The sequence below is a fragment of the Babylonia areolata genome, chromosome 4, assembly GCF_041734735.1.
Source record: "Babylonia areolata isolate BAREFJ2019XMU chromosome 4, ASM4173473v1, whole genome shotgun sequence".
Taxonomy (NCBI): Eukaryota; Metazoa; Mollusca; class Gastropoda; order Neogastropoda; family Buccinidae; genus Babylonia; species Babylonia areolata.
In genome coordinates, this window is record NC_134879.1 from 37290461 (window position 1) to 37315460 (window position 25000).

Genomic DNA, 25000 nt, shown 5'->3' on the forward strand with positions numbered 1-25000 from the left:
TAGCATGCACTTAGCGCATGTAAAAGAAGCCACGGCAACAAAAGGGTTGTTCCTGGCAAAATTCTGTAGAAAAATCCACTTCGATAGGAAAAACAACAAACAAAAACACAAACAAAAACCAAAAAACAAACAAACAAACAAAAACTGCTCGCAGGAAAAAAAACAACAACCAAACAATTGGTGGCGCTGTAGTGTAGTGACGCGCTCTCCCTGGAAAGAGCAGCCCGAATTTCACACCGAGAAATCTGTTGTGATAAAAAGAAATACACATACAGATAGAAATACTTGGTTCGCAGCACCCCCTTCGTGGTCTGTATTGAATAAATCATCCGTACCCGTGTCTCAGTCAGCACCTTTCGGCCACCCCTCTATTGTCAGATGGGTGTGGAGTGATGGCCTAGAGGTAACGCGTCCGCCTACGAAGCGAGAGAATCGGAGCGCACTGGTTCGAATCCCTGCACAGTCGCCAGTATATCTCCCCCCCCCCCTCCACAAGACGTTGAGTGGTGGTCTGGACGTTAGTCATTCGGTTAAGACGATAAACCGAGGTCTCCCGTGTGCAGCATGCACACGTAGCATATACTTAGCGCACGTATAAAAAGAACCCACGGCAAGGAAAGGGTTGTCCCTGGCAAAATTCTGTAGAAAAATCCACTTCGATAGGAAAAAAAACAAAGGAAAAAAATGGGTGGCGCTCTCAGTGTAGCGACGCACTCTCCCTGGGGAGAGCAGCCCGAATTTCACACAGAGAATATCTGTTGTACCAAACAAACAAACAAAACAAAACAAACAAACAAAAAGAAAAAAAAGAAAAGAAAAGAAAAGAAAAACAAACAACAACAACAGAGAAATACAGTAATAAAATGCACTATAACAACAGTAAGGAGCCACAGCAAATCAAGTGCACCCCCCTCAAGAAAGGCTGGGTTTCGGCAAAACTCTCCCTAATTCTTTCTATTATTATTATTATTATTAATCCTTCCTCCCTTGTGCGTAACTATATACCCGCCTAGCATTGTTTTTTCCCCCCCCGTCTAGTAGGTAAAAGTTGCCTGCTGGTTGCCATGCCCACCAGACAGACAGAGGGACAGACAGACAGACAGGCGGGCAGACTGACAGACACAGGGGTGGTTGGGGGGGGGAGGGTGTATCGCCTTCAGCTGTTCCTGGGGTCTGACAACACAGAACACGGAGATTGTACAGTCATAGCACCGTCCTCGTAGGGACGTTAGACAGGAAAAGTGAAGGGTGAGGGGGGAGTTGGGGAGGGGGAGGGGGGGAGGAGTAAGGAGTGGCGAGGGTAGGGGGGAGGTGGGGGGCCGTGGGGAGGGAGGGGGCTGCTAGGTTGGCTCCAGATATTGTGATGTAATGATTGGGTGGGTGGTCTAGTTCGGTGGTGGAAAGAGAGGGGTTTGTGTGTGTGTGTGTGTGTGTGTGTGTGTGTGTGTGTGTGTGTGTGTGTGTGTGTGTCTGTCTGTCTGTATGTATGTCTGTTTGGAGGATGGCAAGAAAGGGAGGGAGGAGGTTGAGTGAGACAGGGGGGGAGAGTCTGAAAGAAGTTGGTTCGGTTGTTGAAGCATCTCTGTCTCGGATTTCTGTATGTCTGTCTGTCTGCCTCTACCTTTGTATCTGTCATTGCTCTCTCCCCCCACCCCCTCTTTCTCACACACACACACACACACACACACACACACACACACAAGCACACGCACGCACACGCGCGCACACACACACATAGCAGACAGATATACATAGCAAGAGCAAGAGCATGTTTCATGTTGCGATGGAAGGGTCATTCCACAGTCACGCTTTTATCACAGCCAGCTGTCTGGGCAATGGTTCACTGAAGGTAAAAACAACACTAAAATGTCTGCAATAATGGACGCATCATGATTGATCCAGCATATGCGGCGCATGCTTTACATGCTTGTGTTAGCTCATCTCAAAGCCAGAAGTCAGAGAGAGAGAGAGAGAGAGAGAGAGAGAGAGAGTTGAAGTAAAATCTCAGAACTCCAAACTCCAAACTCTAGGACTGAGACTTTAGGCATGACTTATTCTTCTTTCCAGTCTGTCCTTACTATTTTACATCCGCCACGAAGCCCCAGACTGAGTAAAATGAGAATCCTGAAGTTCTCCAGACACGAGGTAATTATGATTCATAGAATGGGAAAAAAAAATATATATATAGTTGTAAAAAGGGTGTTTGAGAGTGTGGTTCGTTTCTAATCGAAGAGAGAAGAGGGGAGCAGACAGGGGCATATAGGATCAACTAATCATGCACTCACTCACTCTCTCCTCACATCAATAGCAGGGCCACATGGAGTGGTTTTTATAGAGTGTTTACTTTTACAATGTACATGGGAAATCAGCACACACACTAAGCAGTTCACCCTACACCTAAAGCAGCACCTATAAGCAGCACACCTGGAACACAAACACACAACCAAAACCCAGGTCAGAAACTCTCAAATATCTGGACATCACTGACATAAAAGGCCTATACCCTCTCAGCACCTTTCATCACATGTCTACCAGTATGCACTACTCTCACACAAAGATCTATGTGAGGAAATACAAGCTTCATCAAGCTTACCTGCCACCAGCAGTGACATACCAATTACCATACTGTGTACAAAACATATCACTGACCAATACAACCCTGTGTTCCAACTCATGTTAACAACCCATCTTTCAATTAAACTGTGTGTTACCATTTCCAAACAAAATCTCTTTGCCTTCACAAAGTGTCCAACTGACAAGTACATGTAAGGAAATTATTACTTCCAACATATCTGGTAAACAGCAATGTGCAACAACATAGCACTGACCCTCAGTGCTCTCATTGTTAACCAACTCATTAATCTCATTAAAATGTGCTTTCCCACTTTGTCTGAACAAAGTAAACCACTGACACATAGCACAACTCCTACACATGTTACCACAACAACCAACAAATCAAACATGTGTTCCACAACACTTGCTGTTACCCCCATGTGCACACACACATGAAAAACCCTCAACACACACTGACAGTGTGTTAGCCTATAGATCTGTTCAGTTCACACTGAACCAACACCACCTACTATATACAAAACAAGTAATACATCAAAAATACAGAACAAGATATCTGTAACCAAATAGAAGGGGGGGGGGGACTCAAAAGATTTAGGCCAGTACTTCTCTCAGTGGGTAGCTTTCACACATTAACCCCTTTTCTTTCCACAAGCCACAAGATCAACTTATCAACTTAAACTGGCTGTTCACCGACACAAAACATTGTTTCCCAACACAACTAAGTTATCAACCTAACATAAAACCATTACAAGTCATGTACTCACAGCCCAACAGGGATTTCCTTGTTCCTCACATCACTGATCAGTCAGTCACCCTGTGTCAGTCAGTTCTTCTGGGAGACAGCTCAGAACTGGCTGTGTTGACTGGTTTTATCCCTTCCCCCAACATACTATGCAAGCTACAACACTCCCCAGTTGGATGAACCAAAGTAACCAATCTTGGCTGGTCTTGGAGTTGAGAGACTGATTGACATATCCGCTATTCCTATGTTGGTTTCCTCCTTCAACGCGGTTTGATCTGATTCGCCACAATTCAACCCACTTGTTTCTACAACATTCTGTGATGACAGGTTCACCCGTTTACGTCCCAAAGAGATTGGGGAGACGGGACAATACAGCTCTCGGCCTGTTAGCCGGCTTGATCAAAGTTTGCATTAGCATAAATTCTCCCTAGCTTTCGTTCCGAAGTCCCGCCATCTACGTCAGTTGCGTTCGTGGAAGGGGAGATGGAGAACGACTTGAAAGACAGGCCGCCACACGTGTTTCAACGACTGGGGCGGATGACGCGGTGTCGCGGACCAAAGGCGCCGACTAGGGAGTGGGGGTGTGGGAGGGTGGAAGGAGCGAGGGTGGCGCGGGTGTCGGCGCGACCTCAAAGACTAGACTTTGGATGGCGCGGGAAGGGAGATAAGAAGGAGGGGGGGGGGGGACGAAGGGATGGGGAGGGAAGGGGGACAGAGTGCAGGTGGTGGGAGGTGACACTGCTGGCACACTATAACATAGTATCCTGTTTTCAGTGATCGCATTATGGATAAAGGGTTTTCTGGGTTTAAACACATGTAAACAATATGTATACTATTTCTTTTCTTTTAAAGGCATTCGTAAACATAGTATATCCGAGACTGTAAATCGATATTACAGATCATGCAACCTGTAGGTTGCACACGGCTGTTTATGTTTGAGGTAGTGAGACACAATTGTTCTTTTATGTATCTCATTTCCCAGGTTTAAGTCTAAACACTGAGCACCTTATGCAACTTTCCTAATGGTGAAACTGTCTCTGATAATACCATAGACCACAGTAGCGATTCGTTCCTCCTTTGGAATCTTTGTATTAATACTTTTTGTTTGTTTGTTTGAAGATACGGAGAACTGATACATAGTACACTCTTATGTGCGGTTTTTTTGTGTTTTGTTTTGTTTTGTTTTTTGTCAATAGCAGTTTGTGAATTGGTTGTAGAGGAATAATGATGACATGTTCATGTTCATTTTACTTGTGGTTGTTTCTAGCACTTTGTTTACGTGTGACTCTGACCGCTTTCCGCTTTGTTGTTTTATGTAGAGCAATAAAATGATGTGTATGCAGTTCAACCCACGCCGTATCACATGCTTTTCTATTGCACAGTGTGCTGTTATATATTTATTTACTTGCTTCGAGCGGTCTGCCTCCCGTTCACGCCCCCCTCCCCCCCACCCTCCCCCGACTCCTCCCCCCCCTCCGCACCCCTCTCTCTCCCCCCCACACCCACGCCCCACAAAAAAGAAAAGAAGCGCGACGTGTCTGGTATATTACCTGACAGCTCACAGCGAAACGTCCAAATTCAGCAACACCGAGAGATTCACTGCATCTCTGTAAAAGCCTGGCGAGTACATACATATACATGAGTGGTAGGTGTTGCGGGATTCAGTGGAGTAAGGTGTTGGAAGTGGGGGGACGGTGTGGGGAGGGGGTGGGAGTGGGGGGAGGGGGTGAGATTTATGAAAGAACAGGTCGAGAGATGGTGTCTGTACAGGATCATCCACTCGTGCTTTGATGTACAAAATGGGAGCCATACGTCAGCCCTTGCAAAGCGATACATGTGTGATTAGACTGTCATATACGAGTATATACATTGATTTGTAGCAGGCAGCTTGTGTTTGGGTCTGCAAAGCTCAGATTTGTCTGTTGTTTTTTTGTTTCTTCTTTTCTTTTCTTTTCTTCAGTTCTTGAGTGCTTTCATTTTAGTTCACCGGTTTAATCAAATTGGAAGTTTATCTCGAGACATTAATTCTGTGTTCATTCTACGGTTTGGGTGATATCGAATTAACAGATATGTAACGGTTGTTTTCGGGTAATTTTGTTGCTAATGTGGCAGGTTTGGTACTTTTTTTTTTTTTTTAAATCAGTATTAAACATCCATCAAATACATTAGTCGTGAAGTTAAAGAACACACACACACACACACACACACACACACACACACACACACACACACACACACACACACACACTGAAGAAACAGATGTGTATCCACAGAATACGGACACGGAATTATTATTATTATCATCATTATTATTATCATTATTATGTGTGTAGATAGTGGGTGAAAAGGTCTGTTTGAATGGGTGTGGGTGAGAGCCTTTGACAGAAAGAAAAAAAGTAGTAAATTCTTGGTTTGTTCAGCTGAAGAATTTCATGAAGATGGATTGCGAGACAATGGGTTTTTAAACTTAAAAAAAAAAAAAAAAAAAAAAATATATATATATAGATATATTAAACACACACACACACACACACACACACACACACACACACACACACACACACACACACACACACACACACCAAAACAAAACAAAACAAACAAACAAAAAACAACAACAACAACAAAACAAACAAAATCCCAAATAAATTATATATTTACATTTGAAGATGAGTGGTTTTGCATAGCAGGGTGTTTATTTCACTGATGGAGACAGCTTCCGATTTGTGTGTGTGTGTGTGTGTGTGTTGAATATAAGACCAGGCTTTGAGAAGTTGGGTTTTTTTTTTCTCCAGCCATAGCGTTTGCGAAAAACATATTTTTTATCCGTGAAGGCAGATTTCGAGAAGATCTTTTGATTAAAGCTTTTCCATGAATGATACGGACAGTGTTGGAATAAAAAAAAGAAAATGTTTGTGATGAATTAAAAAAAGAAAAAAGAAAAAAGATATAGTTATGTCAACATGGCGAACGTTTTTGTGTGTTCTCTCTCTCTCTCTCTCTCTCTCTCTCTCTCTCTCTCTCTCTCTCGCGAATCAACGTATTTCTTCTTCTTTATTTTTTTCCCTTGTTTGTGTCTTTAATCAACTGATTCTTACATTTTCTTACTTTGTGTGATTTTGTTTTCTGGTTTAATCAGCTGATTCCCGCATAATCTTGCGTTGTTTTATTTTTGTTGGTTTGTTTGTTTAATCAACTGATTTGTATATATATATATTTGCTTTCTTTGATTTTGTTGTTTGTTTAATCAACTTTTTCATACATGAATTATTGTTGCTGCTTTCTCTTTTTTTTTCTTCCCCCCCCCCCTTTTTTTTTTTTCTTTTCTTTTTCAATGTTGTTGATGAACTGATACATGCATAATCATTGTTGCGTTTATCGTGGTTTTTTTGTGTAATAAACTGATTTATACAGTTTTCCTTCTTTGATTTTTTTTTCTTTCAATTCAATGGCTTCATGCATATTTCTTTGTTCGTTTTTTTTTTTTTTTTTTTAATTGACTGATTTTATTCATATCGCTGTTTTGCAGTGTTTTTTCTTTTCTTTTCTGTATTTAGGTTTATTTTTCCTTTGAGTCAGCTGATTCCTATATATTGTTGCACCGTGTAGGCCAGACAGGCGTCCCAGGTAAATCCGACAGCCGAGCAGAGCAGTACAGGTCACAGCAGGGAACCACAGGAGGCAGCGAAGAGATTGGATGGGCGATGGGGCGGTGGGGGCTGGAGGGGGTGGGGGGACGTCACGCTGATAGACTGAGGGGAGGGGGGGGGGAGGTGAGGGGCGCGCCACGAGCAGCACGTGCGAGTGGATCGTAAAGCAGCACGCGGGGCGTCTCCCGTGAGTCTTCGCGTGTCGGGAGTTCGGGCCGCTCCTCGGCTTGTCTGCGTGCGGAAAGGGGGAACGTATTGCCCGCTGTTTGGAAACTTCCGTGTACACTTCAAAGTGTCGACTGGGAACTGGTTGTTGGGGCAGGAAACTTCGGTTTCTGACTGGACAGAGTTTGAAAGAAAACCCGACAAATATGTTCTTATGGTGAAGTTGGTTTCTTGGTTGCTTCTGTTTGAGCTGTTGCCAATGTGAGGACTTTACGTAGTTTTACGCTCGTGTGGCGAGGACTGTGTGTGTGTGTGTGTGTGTGTGTGGTTTTGTGAATTGTGGGGGGAAAGTTTGGTTTCTGAAGTTGTCAGTGTTTGAAATGTCTTTACGTTCACGCGGCGACGATTCTTCTGTGTGGTGTTGTCGGTGAAGTATTTGGGAAAGTTTTGATTCTGAGCTGTCTGTGTTCGGGAAAAAAAAAATGTTCACATGGTGAACTTGAGTTGGTTTCGAAGTTTTCCCAGTTTGAACTGCTGCCAATGTGAGGCCTTTTTAACGTTTTGTGTGGAAAGGACTTTGCATAAAAAATGTGGTTGTGTCGTATGTGAACTGTTAGGAGGGGTAGTTTTGTTTCCAAGTTTTCAGTGTTTGAGAGTCAGTGAAGTTGGTTTCTAAGTTGTCCTTGTTTGAAAAGTTAGCAGTGTCTGTATGAAATTTAACGTCAGTTCGCGTGACAAGGAGGCTGTTATTCTTCAATGTGGTTCAGTAAATTGTGGGGTGGAGTATTTGGTTTCTAAGTTGTCAGTGTTTGGGGGGAAAAAAATCCACGTGGTGACGTTGGTATCGAAGTTGTCTGTTTGAAATGCTATCAGTGTGTGAACTTTGACGTGCGCGTGGCGAGGAGTTGTCATCTGTGTGGAAGATCACCCTGACCTGTGACCTGTGACCTGTGAGATGTCAGTCAGAGGGTAGTGTGCACTGACGTCACCGACTTTGTCACGTCAGCAACAGCTGACGTCAGTGACTGTGGTGCTGGAGGTGAGGTCTTTTATTGTGTGAGGCTGTCGTGTTGTGTTGGTTTGTGTGTACTGTGCCGCACTGACTGACAAGGCCTGTTTCTCTGTGTGTGAACTATTAGAGTCACGGCTGTTGTCTCTTCTCTGGAGAGAGCACATGTCCGCAGTACAGCATCACACGCACACACACACACACACACACACACACAAGCGTGCGTGCACGTGTGCGTGCGTGCGAGCGTGTGTGTGAGAGTGTGTGTCAGTGTTTGTGTGCTTGTGCGTGTGTGCGTGCATGTGCGAGTGTGTGTGTGTGCACATGTGTGTGTTTGTGCGTGCGGGCGTGCATGTGTGCATGCGTGCGTGTGTGTTTATGTGTGTGTGTGTGTGTGCGCGCGCGTGCGTGTATGTGTGCGTTTATATTTTGCCACGCACGCAAATCACCCTCTGAACACTGGATTTCAGTTTATGACCTCCAGTTTGAGGTTTTTCTATTAATTAGTTTATTTGTTGCTTTGGTCTGTTAGCTTGGAATGAAGAAATCGGACACTGATAATGCTGTCAGCTGTCCATCATTGCTGAATCCTGTTTCGTAACCTGCAGTCAGCCTGTCGGCACCAAAAGATGCTGCAGTTGTCGGTGCTGGACGTGCTCGTTATTGTTTTGTTGTTGTTGTTGTTGTTGTTTTCACAGCAAAGACCAAACTGTAATCTACTCCCAGCCAGCTTAATCAACAGTGAAAAAAAAATGTAAACATGATTTACAAATATCAACATTATGGCTGCTCACTTCAACCCCAAATACAGAATGTGTTCATAGATAGGACTGTATGCCAGCACCCCGAAAGAGCAGTTTGAGCCAACACACACACACACACACACTGGTCTGTCGGAGTGCCTACGTGTGTGTGTGTGTGTGTGTGTGTGTGTACGCGTGCGTGTGTGCTCGTTATTGTTACTACACCCGGTCCCACGTGAGTGGAACGAAACTGGTCAGAAGATGATAACAGCACTTGAGCAATATCCACGTTTCTTCCACACCACTCCTGTGTGTGACTGACGGAGGGAACGTCCACGCCTTGTTGTGAACACTACTCGTTCCGCATTGAGGGAGGAATTGGGAAGACTGGCCAAGCTTTTTAAAGTGCTGTTAGCGAAGTTTGTTCATACTCTCTCTCTCTCTCTCTCTCCGTGTGTGTGTGTGTGTGTGTGTGTGTGTGTGTGACTCTCCCATCATGTACTCTGCCTCAACCTGTCTCTGTCAATCTATCTGTTCGTTTGCCTGTCTATCTGACTGTATTTCTCCCTCTGTCTGTCTCTCTTTGTCTCTCATCCTGTCTCGGTCTTTCTTTCTCTGTCTCTGCCTCCCCGGTTCGGGTTTCCTTCACCAAGTTCACTCTCCCCCTTGTCTCTGTCTCTCTGTCTCTCTATCTCTGTCTGTCTCTCTCATCTGTCATTAGTGAAAACGCACAATCCTTCATAAGACACTATGATGTTAACCTCTCTCTGTTTAAAAAAAAATATATATATATATATTTTATATATATGTCTGTCTGACCGTCTAATTCTCTGTCTCCCTCAGCCTCTCTCTGTCTGACCATGTCTCTCTCTCCCCCTCTATCTCTTTCCCTCATTATCTTCTCTCTCCTGTCATTCCGTGGAAACGCACGATCCCTGGGAAGATACTGTGTTGTTTCCCTTTCCCATCCCTTCACATTCGCGGAGGAGTTTCTTTACGTCAAGCATTCCGGTTAAAGTGATGGAAAAACCCAGTTGGCTGTTTTCTTGGCATTGATTTTTTTTTTTTTTTTTTTTTTTTTTTACCGTTGTAGCATTTGTCAGTGATTTATACAAGCCTGCTGTTTGAGGGAAACGAGATTGACTGAGAGAGAGGTATGGGGTACGAAACAACACCTCTCCAGGACCCAGTTGCATTGCTTGGTTCGAAGTTTTGGACAGTTACACGCCACTAAATGCCTACGTTGACGGAACTACGCTATCGGTCAGTTCCATACTACGCACAGTTAGTAGCGGGTTACGACCATACTAGGCTCTTCTGTCGGAGCAATGCAACTGGCTAGAGCCGTAAATACAAAATGCTAGTTATTTATTAAGGGTGCAAAAAGATACCTATCCAAAGCCTTAGATACAAAATGCTAGTTATCTATTAAAGATGCAAAAGATACCTATCCAAAGCCTGAAATACAAAATGTTAGTATAGTTATTTATTAAGGGTGCAAAAAGATACCTATCCTCAGTCTGGCTCCGCGACTAAGCCATTATTGTCGTTAGCAGGGGGCTTAGTAGGTGGTGTTCTAAGTACGTTAAATCCGAACAGGCACCACTGAACACCACCGAAGTGACTCAGCAGCAGTGCAGGGTCTCCTCTGGTGTGTGGCCTCCTGGCGGCCTAACATCGATGGTTCCCTGCGGACTGCCGACGGTGGAACTGTGACGGACGAACCAGGGTGTGGCCGTGTATGGGGGAATCTAAATGAGCGGCGTGGGAGTAATGCCACTGAAACGGTGCAGATGGTTGGGCAGCAAAAAACAAACCAAAACAAACAAACAAACAAACACAAAAAACCACAAAAAACTCACAAAACAAACAAACAAACAAACAAAAAAAACACACACAAAAACAACCAACAACAACCTATCTAAATCCTCAAATACAGAATACTAGTTTGTTTGTTTTTTTTAGGTGCAAAGGACACCTCTCCAAAAGCCTTAAATACAAAATACTAGTTATTTATTAAGGATGCAAAAGATACCTATCAAAAACCTTAAATACAAAATGCTAATTATTTATTAAGGGTGCAAAAGATTCCTCTAGAGGCAAAGTCTTAGATACAAAATGTTATTTATTTATTAAGAGTACAAAGGATACCTCTCCAAAGCTTTATAAAGTTATACAAAATGCTGATCATTCAGGATTAGATCTCTGCAAAGCCTTAGATACAAAATGCTGATCGTTTAGTCATGCATGTTCATGTTTGTGCTGTTTCCATGATAATGGGGCCACCAACATTGTCCCATCTCTTCGTCCGCGAGTTCGTTCGTTATTTTATTTATTTATTTATTTATTTTTCTGTGACGGTGATTAATCGGGAAGGCGGATTAACAGTCACCATTCAACATAAATCAACTAAACAACTTGGCTTTTCTACAAATACGATGTCCCTGAGGGTTTCATGGGAGTTTTGTCCTCCATCAAGGAAGGGGGGGGGGACTCCCTTCCTCCATCTTTCCTTATTTCTCCTTCCTTCCTCCCCAAGGCGATGTTGTTTTTTCATTCACGTTTTAAACAACCCGGAAGGAGAAGAGAAGAGACATTATATATATATATATATATATATATATATATATATATATATATATATGGGTCAAACATCGACACTCCGCTCAAATGATCATGGCCTACAGGGTTAACCATCCGTGGAAAGTGGGTGAACCATTTCTATCTGACATTACCAGTGAGAGAGAGAGAGAGAGAGAGAGAGGATGGGGTGGAGAGAAAGCGGGGTTGATTTAGAGAGAAAGAGAGAGAGGGAGAGTTAGAGAGAGAGAAAGGGAGAGTTACAGAGAGGGGGGGGTGGAGAAGAGTAAGGGAGAGAGAGAGACACAGACATAATGTAGTGCGTGTGGGTGGGTGTGAGAGAGAGAGAGGGAAAGAGAGAGAGAGTATACAAGCATGTTTGTGTGTGTGTGTGTGTGTGATGAAACCGGGAGGGACACTGTTGTCAGAAGAACAAAGAGGTTACACGAGAACGGAGACATTCTAGTTACCGTCAGAGATGGAGAGAGAGAGACAGAGACAGACAGACAGACAGATAGAGAGAGAGAGAGACAAGACAGAGACAGAGAGACAGAGACAGAGAGACAGAAAGAGAGAGACAGAGAGACAGAGAGACAGAGAGAGACAGAGAGAGACAAACGTCTGTGTGTTACAGAGAGGTGGGAGTTAAAGAGATGGGTGGACGGTTTATTCACATGAGGCCATCGCTCCTCATGAACGTGGAGAGAAAACGGGGTTCATGCTTTACAACAAGACAGTGCATGCATTCTGTTGATAATGAGTGACAGAGTGTGTGTGAGAGAGCGAAAGAGAGAGAGAGAGGGGGGGGGGGGAGTGTGTGTGAGAGAGCGAAAGAGAGAGAGAGAGTGGGGGGGGATGGTGAGTTAGGGAGAGAGAGGGAGACATAGAGATTTACCCGGAGAGAGAGGGTGGGGGTTAGAGCAGAGTTAGAGAGAGATACAAAGAATTAGGTAGAAAGAGAGAGAGATGGAAACAGAGAGAGAGAGAGGGGGTGGGGGGTGGGGGGGGGCTTGTGGTGATGCTATCTTCTTCTTCTTTTTCTTTTTTTTTTTTTCTTCTTTTTTTTTTTTTTTTTTTTTTTTTAGAGAAGCAAATGGAAAAAAAAAGTTGGGAATAGGGTTTGGGGAGGAGGGTGGGGGATTCGATGTCAAAAGGCCACCGTCCCTAGTTTTATTTTGTCAGAGATGATTTCAAGACTCTACCCTCCCTCCCCACTTCCTCTCTCTCTCTCTCTCTTTCTAAGGGGGGGGGGGGGGGGTGTAGGGAGTGGGGTGGAGGCGAGGGGGGGGGGGGGGGGGGGGGTGTCGACATTTCATCGACCCAGTCATGGCCTGTGTTGCCAGTTCCAACCGTCTTCGCGCTGGATGTCGGAGACATGGGTACAGGGTGGGAAGTCTGTGGATTTCAGCTGTCCAGGGTGTTGTTTTCCGTGTTCCGGGCGGTCTGCTGGAAATCTTTCCCCGCTCTTGTGATTCTGTAGGTCGGTCTGGTTTGTTTGTTTGTTTGTTTTTGTTTTTTGTTTCTTTGTTTTGTTTTTGTTTCGTTTCTTCATCTGTCTGTGTGTGTTTTTTTCTGTCATCAGATTGTATGCTGTTTGTCTGCTGGTGTGTCTCTCCAGCCTCTTCTGTTTGCCTGCCTGCCTGTATCAGTCTGTCTGTCTGTATCTCTGTGTCTGTCTGTCCGTCACCTTCTTTTTTTTTATCGGCGCCTATCTGTGTGTGTGTGTGTGTGTGTGTGTGTGTGTGTTTTCCGTGAGAGAAATCATATTGCCTTGTAAGAGAAAAAAAACACCAAGAAACAACAACCCCAAAACAGAATTCAGTTTATAGAAATGTCAAACATTGAGAAGCTCCCCAACCACCCGCCTCGCCCCCTACCCCCACTTCGAAAAGCCATCTCCCCCCCCCCCCTCTCGCCGACCCCTCCCCCCTCCTCCCACCCCTTCCCGATCCTTCCCCCCTCCCCTCCTCCCTCCTCCCCCCATCCCCCCACCCCAACACACACACAAAAGCAGCAAACAGGACGTTGACACTTCAGTCCATGCAGCAAGAACAGTGTTAGCGGCCTCTGACATTTTCCATTCCATCGTGCGACGACCCAGTTTTGGCGTGGTGTTCAAACTTTTTGTGTTTGCCGGTGACAATTTTGGCACCCCTCTTTCGCCCCCCACAAAACCGAGTAGTCGCGCCAAGAAAGGAAATGAATTCCTCCTCCTCCTCCTCCTCCTTCTCCTACTTATGCTCCTGCTACTGCTGGTGATGATGATGATAATAGTGTACATTAATTTTTTTTATGACGCGCGCAATAGCCAAGTGGTTAAAGCGTTGGACTCTCAATCTCAGGGTCCCGGGTTCGAATCTCGGTGACGGCGCCTGGTGGGTAAAGGGTGGAGATTTTTCCGATCTCTCAGGTCAACACATGTGCAGACCTGCTTAATGCCTGAATCCCCTTCGTGTGTATACGCAAGCAAAAAAATAAAATACGCACGTTAAAGATCCTGTAATCCATGTCAGCGTTCGGTGGATTTATGGAAGCAAGAACATACCCAGCATGCACTTTCCCGAAAGCGGAGTATCGCTGTCTACATGGCGGGGTAAAAAACGGTCATACACGAAAAAGCCCACTCGCGCACACACGAGTGAATGTGTGAGATGCAGCCCACGAACGCAGACGAAGAAGAAGAAGAAGAATTTTTTTTTTTACGTGTGTCAGAGGAAGAACACAAACCAGGATGGGCTGGACTGTATGACTTGACTTTGTCAGAAAGGTTTGAGGGTGCAGAAACATGCAGTGGAGTCAAAATGTATCGCCCTGTCCGATTATGTTTCTTTGAGGGATGTGACGTATTCTAGAGAATTGATAATTGGGCTAATTATGATAGTTATCATAGCGTTGAATCTTGTGCAGAGACAAATCAAAGCGCTTTCGCACCAGTCATTCACACGCATGCATTACTCTAAAACTGGGCTGACTTCATCTGACCAAAACAGTTTTCTTTCTTTTGCTGTGATGTCTGTTTTCGTCTCCATCTGTCTCTGTCTGTGAATGTCAATGAGTGGGAGTGAAGTGTGTGTGTGTGTGTGTGTGTGTGTGTGTGTGTGTGCGCGCGCGTGCGTGTGCGTGTGTGTGTGTGTGAGTGAAGTGAGTGTATATATATGTGTGTGTGTGTGTGTGTGTGTGAGTGAAGTGTGTGTGTGTGTGTGTGTGTGTGTGTGTCTGTGGGTATGTATATGCCAGAGAAATGATAGTTTATTTGCCATCCCTCCTCCACACAAATGAAATTGAGCTGCACAATTGGCGGCGCATTTGTGATGGGAACTCAGGCGGAGAATATATTTGTCGATGGCGACATTTTCGTTTTAGAAACAACTCTTGGAATGAGACGTAATAGAAAAAGAAAAAAAAAGTTGCCGGCGACAATTCTGGCTAGCGACAATTTTGTGTTTAATAAGGCATTGTGTGCTGTTTTGTCGTGACGAAAGAATCATGACGGTGAGGTTGGTTTGTCTGAACAGCCAGCTGTCCGAGTGTTCGTTTACTCTTTGCCAGTGTGATGTTAACTCTCTTTCTCTCTCTCTCTCTCTCTCTCTCTTTATATATAAATAAATATATATATATATATATATATAAAATAAAATTTAAAAAACCTGTAACTTTTGCTATTTGGGGCCATACAACTTTTTCAATGATAAATATACATTGAACGAGTGTTTACAGTTTTCATGTCTGTATCGGTTTCCGATGTTTTATTTCATTGCTTTAGGTATTATCAATATTATCATTATCAGTAGTAGTAGTAGTAGAATATAATTATCGTTAGTTTTGTTGCAAATTCTTCTTCCTCTTCTTTTAATGTCATTATCATTATTATTATTGTCATGATCATGGTTATTATTATTATCACCAATGTTGTTATTCGTAACATTTCGTATTTTTTGTTTCGTATCTTTAATTCTTATTTATTTATGAATGTGTGTGTGTGTGTGTGTGTGTGTGTGTGTGTGTGTTTGTAGTGGGGGGAGGGTGGTATTTTGAAAAAAATCCCAAATTTTTCCAACAGAAATCAAAAGCACACAAGAGCACCGAAACAGAACAGCAATTGCCTGTTTGTTTGTTTGTTTTAATACATAAAGCAATGGAAGTTTTGTTTAATGGAAAGTGCTTCTTGAATATTCAGATAGTTATGATAATAAAAGACTGCTTCGAGCATCTTTCAAAAATTACAAAAGAACCATAGAGAGGAAACTTTTATGACAATATCAGAAAAGAAAATGTTGAGGTGTTATATGACCCGCCCAAATCTATTAAATTCTACGGACTGTTATCTGGAGGGGGAAAAAAACCCAAACTTTTGTCTCTTTCATATGTATTTCTTTGCGATTGATCTTTGGTTAGATGGGGACAAATAGTCTGTTGATAAGGAAAATGAACATGTTGATTTCTGTTTGCCTTTTGCTCGATTTTTATTTATTTTATTGTTGCTGTTGTTGTTGTTGTTGTTGTTACTGTTGACATCACTCTTTTTGTGTGTATGGTGTATGTAAAAGATGCATGTGTGTATTGTTTTCATGCGCCCAGCGGGGCACTTGAAGTAAACCTCTTGCCTTGCCTTGCCTTCCTTTGCTTTGCCTTGCCTTGCCTTCCTTTGCTTTCCCTTGCCTTGCCTTCCTTTGCTTTCCCTGGCCTTGCCTTGCCTTGCCTTCCTTTGCTTTCCCTGGCATTGCCTTGCCTTGCCTTTCCTTCCTTTGCTTTGCCTTGCCTTGCCTTCCTTTGCTTTCCCTGGCCTTGCCTTGCCTTGCCTTCCTTTGCTTTCCCTGGCCTTGCCTTGCCTTGCCTTCCTTTGCTTTCCCTGGCCTTGCCTTGCCTTGCCTGCCTTTGCTTTCCCTAGCCTTGCATTGCCTTGCCTTCCTTCGCCTTGCCTTGCCTTCCCTTGCCCTGCCTTGCCTTGCCTTGCCTTCCCTTGCCCTGCCTTGCCTTGCCTTGCCTTGCCTTGCCTTGCCTTAGTGCAGCCTGTACAAAACAACAACAACAGCAACAACAAAAAACAACAAAAAACAACAACAACAACAACAAAACAAAACAAAACAAAACAAACAAACAACAACAACAACAACAACAACAACAACAACAACAACAACAACAACAACAACAACAACAACAACAACAACAAAACACCCCACGAACTGACAAATCCTGTTAATCGCCTTTGCCCTCTTTTCGTCTCTTAACGACAGACCTGATGGCTTGAACCCTAGTGAAATGGTGCTGCTGGCATTAACTTTAACAACGGCTTTTGGATGAGTGTTTTGACATCAGTGTATGCTATTTAGTAACGATTGTTTTATTTTAGTTCGTATTCTGATGTTAACACTAACTGGTGGGGTGGCAGTGGTGCGAAGCAGGAAGGAGGATGGTGTAGATTTTAGTTCTCGTTCAGTTGTCGTGATGCCGTTTCCAGACTGTAACGATGGAATTGAATAGTCAGCAACCCCCCCCCCCTGACCCCCCCCCCCCCCCCCCCCACACACACTCCTCCTCCTCCTCCCCTCCCCCTCTCTCTCTGTCTCTTGATCTTGATCTTAATTTTCTGACGCACATAAGTAATCTGAAATAGATATCAATGTAGGTGCGCGTACAAATTTGAGTGTTAATGTGTTCGCCTTGTTTATTATTTCCCTTTATTCTTTTTCTTCTCGTTTTTTTTCTTTTTGCCGATTTGAATCATTACCACCCCCCCTCCCCCCCCCCCCCCCCCCCCACACACACACACTTCCGACTCCCTCCTTGACATTCTAGTTTTAGAAAGGCAATTTACCGACACAGTTTTGTAACTGACACTGTCATTCTCTCTTCCTGTCACCCTGTCTGCCTGTTTCTGTCAGCATATCTCTGTCTCTGTCCCTATCTCTCTATGTCATTGTCTCTGTCTGTGTCTGTCTGTCTGTCTGTCTGTGTCTCTCTCTCACTGTGCACCCTCCCCCTCGCCCCCCCTTCCCCACCCCCCACACACACACGCACACACCCACGTCTTTTTCCCACGCATCTGTCACTCTCTCTCTATCATTCACGCGCGTGCACGCGCGTGTGTGTGTTTGTGTTTATGTGTGTGTACGTGCGCGCGTGTTTGTGTGAGTGTGTGTGTGTGTGTGTGTGTGCGTGCGCGCGCGCGCGTGTTTCACTCTGTGTGTGGGGGGGGGGGGGGGAGGGGGGAGGTATGTGTGTGTGTGTGTGTGTGTGTGTGTGTGTTTGAACACACATAGACACAGAGAGAAACAGACAGACAGGCAGGCAGGCAGGCAGGCAGGCAGACAGACAGACAGACAGACAGTTAAAGAGACTGACAAATAGTGAAACAGAATGACAGACAAAGAGACAGACAACTGGAGGGTGTGGGGTGGGGTAGGGTGGGGTGGGGCGGGGCGTGAGGTGTCATTTGAACTATTTATCAGGCCACACTCCCATACCAAATAAAATTCACAAACACGCCTGCAACTGTAAAGGAATTTCCGAACATGAAAGCGTTCTGGAACCTTTTTTTTTTCTTTTTTTTTTTGAACACAAAATAATGCATATTCAGCAGCTCCCTTTTCTTCGTTAGATGTGCACTGGATACGAAACACTTGGATGTCATTACATGTGAAGTTACAAAGTCCAAACACATCATCATTTCCAAGCAGAAAGCACCCGTGTGATGGGGCGTGGGGTTTAGGGGTGGTGGGGGTATGGGGGAGGGGGGGTAAGGGGTTGGGGGTGGGGGGTGGGGGGTGGGGGTGCGGAGGTGGATGGGGAGAAAATCCGGTGGGAGAGGTGGAGGGTGTGTTGTTTGGGTGGTGGTGGTGGAGGGATTGCGTGTATGTATGCGTGCATGTGTGTGTGTGTGTGTGTGGATGGGGGGTGGGTTGAGGGGGAGTGTGTGTGTGTGTGTGTTTGTGCGTGTGAGTATGTGTGAGTCTTTCTGTGTGTGTGTGTGTGTGTGTGTGTGTGTTAGTGCGTGTGAGTGTGTATAGTTATGTGTGTGTGGTGGGGGGGAGAGGGGGGGGTATGTGTGTGTGTTTGAGTGTTGAATGAGAGGATGGAAAAACAGCGAAAGGCAGTGAGAGAGAGAGAAGGAGGGTGGGGGGTCTTGGGGGTGGGGGGTGGGGGGTGGGGAGGGAGATGCAGAGTGCAAGACAGACCATTAAAAACAAGAACATCAACAACAACAAAATAATCACCCACAAACAAACAAAAACAACAAAACCAAAATATACGATCACACATACACACACACGCACACATACAAACACACACACACACACACACACACACACACACACACACACACACAACACACACACACACGCGCGCGCGCACGTACGCACCACACAAAAACAACAAATCAAAAAGAACAAAAAAGAAGAACAAAACGAAAAAAAACAACAACTACAAAGCATGAAGGAAATCTCCATACAATCCCAAGAACAAATCTGTGCACACAGGCATCCACGTCGTTTTGTCAGGTTATGAATATAGAAGAGACAGATTCTCTATTTTCTGAGGCAACAAATAAGCACTTGCGAGCTCTGTTCCTGCTCTCTTTCTTTCTTTCTTTCTTTCTTTCTTGCTTTCTTTCTTTCTTTCTTGCTTTCTTTACTCCGTTGTTTTTTCTTTCTTTCTTTCCAGCCTTTTCTTTTGAACACGCGCAGTCTCTGCCTCCTGTAAAGCCTCATCGCTGCACAGCCAGGCATGGGAAAGCCATGCAGCATGCCGCTAAACGCGTGAAGTAAAATAACTGCCATGACAATGAAAGATGTGGCGAGAGATGGGATAAAGAACGACGAGTGGGAAGCGAGTTAGGGAGGGATGGTGAGAGAGAGAGAGAGAGAGAGAGAGGGCGGGGACAGGAAGAGAGATATGGTGAGAGACAGAGACAGCGACAGACGGACAGAGATGGAGATGGGGTGAAGAGAGGGCTGGATGAAGACAGGGAGAAACACACACACACACACACACACACACACACACACACACACACAGACGGATAGAGAGAGAGATGGGGTGAAGAGAGGGCTGGATGAAGACAGGGAGAAACACACACACACATACACACACACACACACACACACACACACAGACGGATAGAGAGAGAGAGATGGGGTGAAGAGAGGGCTGGATGAAGAGAGAGAGAAACACACACACACACACACACACACACACACACACACACACACGCGCGCGCGCGCGCGCGCGCGCGCGCACACACACAGAGCCAGAGACAGAGACAGGCGGATACTGATAGAGAGAAGAGATGGTGAGAGAGAGGCAGACAGCTACAGAGAGAGGGTGAACAGAGAGCTGGAGGAACAGAAAGAGAGAGAGGGAGAGAGATGGGGGACGGGGAGGAGAGAAGGAAAGAGGGGAAAAGATTTAACCACACAGAGAGAGCAAGAGACAGACAGACAGACAGATAGACAGGAACTCCAACGATCGCAATGTACGTCTTTCACCTTAAAGCCGCATAAACACTCCCCATCCCTTCTCCCACCAACCCTCACCCCACCACCCATCACACCTCCACTCCTCACCCCCACCCCTTTCCACACCCTCACACCCTCTCACCCGAACAGCAACAACAACAACAAAAAAGATAGTACGGTTGTCCCGTCCTCCTAAAACACGATTTGGCCATCACCCACACCACCCCACCCCACTCCACCACCCCTCTCGTTTAAACTCACGGCTCTCTTTGAGTGCAAGGCCGACAAGGCGTTACGCAACAAACACATCACATCAGCAGCAGCAGTCAAACAACACCAGTAGCCTGGGCTGGCACTGCTACTGGCAGACACACACACACAGGCGCAGTGCACGGCCCATTAGCCGCTGCTTCAGCCACACTTTGAGCCTCGCTCCGTCAGAGGTAATGAGGCGGAAAATGGAATTCTTCCATGACAGGCCGTCAGTTGTTTGCGAACAGGTGTGCAAGCTTTGCTTCCCCATCACTCATCCCTCCACTCTCTCTCTCTCTCTCTCTCTCTCTCTCTCTCCACCTCACCCCCCTACCCCTACTCCTCCTCGCCACCCCTCATTCTTTGCAAAAGTCCTCCAGTCTCTCTCTCCCCTGGCCTCGCGCCACGCACGTGCCAGATGATGTCATTGGCACGCGCCGGCATGCGTAAGTGTGTTGTTCCGGTGTTGCTAAAAATAACGCGTTCGTGTTCATCATACAAAAAATGGCTGTCAGCGACTGTTAAAAAAGAAAAAAGAAAGTGGTTAACAAATCTTATTTCCGTGTTACGTGTGTGGTGTTGTTTTGTTCCATCGTCATCGTCATCATCATCATCGTCATCATTGTTAATTTCTGCTTCTTGTTGTTGTTGTTCTTCTTCTTTTTCTTTTCATTCCTTGAAAATGTCATTTTCCTCCAGTGTCGGTGGAGAAAGATTAATGATCAACAATCGCAATTCTTCGCCGTAATGAAACTGACACGGAATTGACTCGCAAGTCCCCCAAGTCAATGACCATGAACTGGCTGCCTATATCATTTTGATGTAGAATGATCAATATTTGGGGCCATTTATCATCCCCTCGGAGATGCCGGGAGCCTTTTCCAAAGAAAACAGTATCCCTCCTGCCTTCTGGAAACTCTGTGCTAGAAAATTCATCATTTTTATCGCTCACTTTCATTTTGGGTTCGTTTCCTTTTTTTTTTTTCAGCGTCTGTCCTTTTCTTATTTCCTGCCTTGCTAGTCCATTCGCCTATGTTTTTATCTATTCATTTATATATTTATTTATTCATTTATTAATTTTTAGAAAGCCTTGGGTTCTTTTTAGGTTTTTTGTTCCTGACTTAATTATTGGGCGCACTTTTTATTCTGTGTCATGTTTTGTCCATGGAACACTTGAGGTGCCCGTTCGGTACAATGCTCATGACAACGTACATCCCGTTAAAAGGTAACGCGAACGGTGTGTTCATAGTAAGATGTCAAGTAAAAAGCTCCCATCCAGCATGTTTTCTTTCTGAACTTTCTCTCTCTGCCTCTCATTCAGCAGGTTAGATTACTTATTTTATTTCCGACTCCTGTCTTCAATAGCCGAAAGAAAAACGGTTTTCCGTTCCTCTTCTTCAGTGTGTTTGAGAAACTGCTGTCTAAGGACTTAAGTGATTCTTCAACTGGCAGTAAAATGGATCCCAATAGTTTTTTTTTTAAACATAACCCCCCTTTAAAACAGCAAGGTGCAGATTTATCAAAACGCTCGTTTTCATTAAGGTTTCCCATTTGTAGATTTGTTCATGCACATGTAATGCTGCTACTTATGAGTTCTTGAGATGAGTTTGTATCGATTTATTTATCTATTTACTCGGCACAAGGCGTGTTTTTCTTTCCTTGCGTGCCCGTACATGCCTACGTGTGTTCGTGTGTGCTCCCTCCTCTTCCACCTCCCCCTTCTCCTTCTTCTCCTTCTGATTCCTCCTCCTCCTCTTCCTGCTCCTTCTCCTCCTCCTTCTCCTTCCTCCTCCTCCTCTTCCTCCTTCTCCTTCTCATTCCTCCTCACCCTTTTCCTCCTCCTTCTCCTCATTTTCCTCCTTCTCCTTCTCATTCCTCCTCCTCCTCTCCCCCCTCCTCCCCCTCCTCCTTCTCCTCATTCCTCCTCCTCCTCTTCCTCCTTGTCTTCATTCTCCTCCTACCTCCTCTTCTTCCTCCTTCCCTTCCTTCCCTCTTACTCCTTCTCCTCTCCCTCTTCCCATACCTCTTCCTTCTTCTCCTCCTCCTCCCCCCTCTTCCCCGCTGTATCCCCCTTCCACTTCGGAAGGTGAACAGGACACTTAAGGGGGTAGGGAGGGGGGCCGGGGGGATGGGAGAGAGATAACGAGAGGGTGGATAGGAGAGTGTATGCGATGGGTCGGAGAGAGACGGAAGACCACGGAAGAAGTGGTGGTAGTGGAGGGGGAGGGCGGAGTGTGATGGGAGGGAGGGCAACTGAAGAGAGATTAATGAAGCTCCAGAAGGTAGGAGATCAGGGTACTGCTACAGACAGCCTGTGCCCCCCAAATGAGATCATTAAGGCGAAGCGGGGCACGGGTCGGGCACCCGGGCACCCAAGAGGTCTACAGGAGGAAGGCAGATCCACCAGGAATAGAGACGGCCAGCTCTCCCTGACAGTTAGACCACGGGGTGTGAACGCGTGCGGAGTTTTGTGCGGTTGGGGGGGAAGATTAGAGTGAGATTTCGAACACACACACACACACACACACACACACACACACACACACACACACAGACACACACACACACACACACACACACACACACACACACACACACACACACACACACGTTATCTGAGCGCTGAGACCAATCATTGTAGTCTACCTGCCCTGACGAATTTGTGAGATGCGAATAACCTTTTTTTTCCGGTGAGTGTGTGTGTGTGTGTGTGTGTGTGTGTGTGTGTGTGTGTGTGTGTGTGTGTGTGTGTGTGTGTGTGTCTGTGTCTGTGTCTGTGTTTGTGTGTGTGTGTGTGCTCGTGTGTTCTTGTATGTGCATGCGCTCATGCGCGTACTCAATCCGATATGAGGTGTGTGTGAACGGGGCATGATTTTTTTTTTCAATGTGTGCTGAACGAAGCACGAGGCAAAAGCTTGATAACTGGAGCACACTTTCAGTTTCAGTTTCTCAAGGAAGATATCACTGCGTTCGTTCGGACAAACCCATATACGCTGCACGACATCTGCTAGGCGGCAGATGCATGACCAGCTAGCATAAACCAACGCGCGCTTAGTCAGGCCTTGAGTGCATCAATGCTTGCTTGTTTACCTGTCAGAGTGGATTTCTTCCGCACAGTATTGGTAGAGGACAACACTTTCTTCTTCTTCTTCTTCAGTGCGTGCAGCAAGTTTCATTTCCCAGTCAGGTGTGGGAGAAAGGCTGAGACGGGGATTTGAACCCAGACCCTCACGGACACTGTATTGGTTGACAAGCGTCTTCATAACCGTTCTGCCACCTTCCTGCTCCTGGAGTTCATATCAAGGAAACTATAGACAGCTTTGTTAACACGTATCGTCAGAAGGGGGTCTGTCCCAAGAATTCTTTGAAGAGCACCACCACCACCATCAATACCACCACCACCACCATCATCACCATCACCATCATTATTCATCGTCGTCGTCGTCGACATGGTTGTCGTCGTCTTCAACGTTATTGTCACCACTACCACCACCACCACCATCAATACCACCACCACCACCATCATCACCATCATCGTCATCGTTATCGCAGTCGTCATTGTCACCGCCGCTATCCTCGTCGTCGTCATCATCAGCCAACGTCACTATCGTCACCAGCATCACAACCACCACCATCACTTCCATCACTACCACTATCATCATCATCATCATTTTCATTGCCCCTTCTGTCATCATCATCATCATCATCTTAGTCGTCATTGTCACTGCCGCTATTGCCATCGTCGTCATCATCATCTTTGTCGTCATTGTCACTGCCGCTATTGCCATCGTCATCGTAGTCGTCATTGTCACTGCCGCTATTGCCATCGTCGTCATCATCATCTTAGTCGTCATTGTCACTGCCGCTATTGTCATCATCGGCATCGTTATCATCATCATCATCATCATGACTGACTGACTGATCGTTGATATGTCCCACGCCGATCCACCACCACCAGCCCCCCACGTGCCCCCCCCCCCCCCCCCCCCCCCCCCCAACCCCCCCCCCCCCCCCCCCCCCACACACACAAAAAGCAAAACAGCATTCAGACCAGCTGCCACAGGAGATCTCACCAGTCCGCTATCACATCCCGTGCACTGCACAACACCGCCACCCTCGTTGACGACAGGTCTCCGCGGGGGGCTCTAGGTCGTGTCGGAAACCATGTTGTGTGCTGTGTGGAGGATAGGAGGCACACAGGCGGAGGAGAGGGAGGGGGGGAGGGACTTGGCTTAGTGCCCGTACAGGCTCCTCAAACACCAGCCCCTCCGGGGAGTCCTCTGTCATCACTTGACGGGGCCCGATGCCAGCAACCCCCCCCCCCTCCTCCTTCCCGCTCTCCCCGCCCCCCCCCCCCCCCGGACCCCCCTCCCTGCTTGCCCCCCACCCCCACCCGCCCACCCTACTGTGTGTGTGTGTGTGCAGACAGTGCGCGGCGCGTGCGTGCTCATGCGCGCGCATAATTATGTATGCGCGATGTGGGTGTGGGTTGTGCCTTCATCATGCAAAAACAGTCGCCCACCCTAATACCAGCACGAAAGTGTACTGTGCGCGACTACATAATTATGTCAAGGAAACAGAGGGGAGGTGAGGAGGGATAGAGGGAGGAATGGGAGAGAGGGAGAGACAGACAGACAGACAGACAGACAGACAGACAGACACAGAGAGAGTGCTGATGATAATAACGAAGCAAAGGGAGAAATACATCCACAGACAGCGCACACACACACACACACACACACACACACACACACACACACACACACACTAATACACATATAGAGTACAGGTGAGAACACTTTTCAGAAATGTACAACAAAGAAGTGGCA

At 45.9% G+C, this 25000-nt stretch overlaps 1 protein-coding gene across 3 annotated transcripts in view; it reads left to right on the forward strand.

The window, feature by feature from the left end:
• LOC143281136 (uncharacterized) overlaps window positions 1–25000 on the forward strand; it is a 404535-nt gene that overhangs the window by 68833 nt on the left and 310702 nt on the right. Inside the window, exons 1-2 of one of the 3 annotated variants that reach the window (XM_076586133.1) lie at window positions 7172–7392; window positions 8005–8170. The exons of 1 other annotated variant lie outside the window; for it this stretch is intronic. The gene's annotated coding sequence lies outside the window, so the exon portion shown is untranslated. Of the gene's footprint in view, window positions 1–7171; window positions 8171–25000 lie in introns of those variants that run through there. One more of the 3 variants, XM_076586131.1, reaches the window with a different exon arrangement.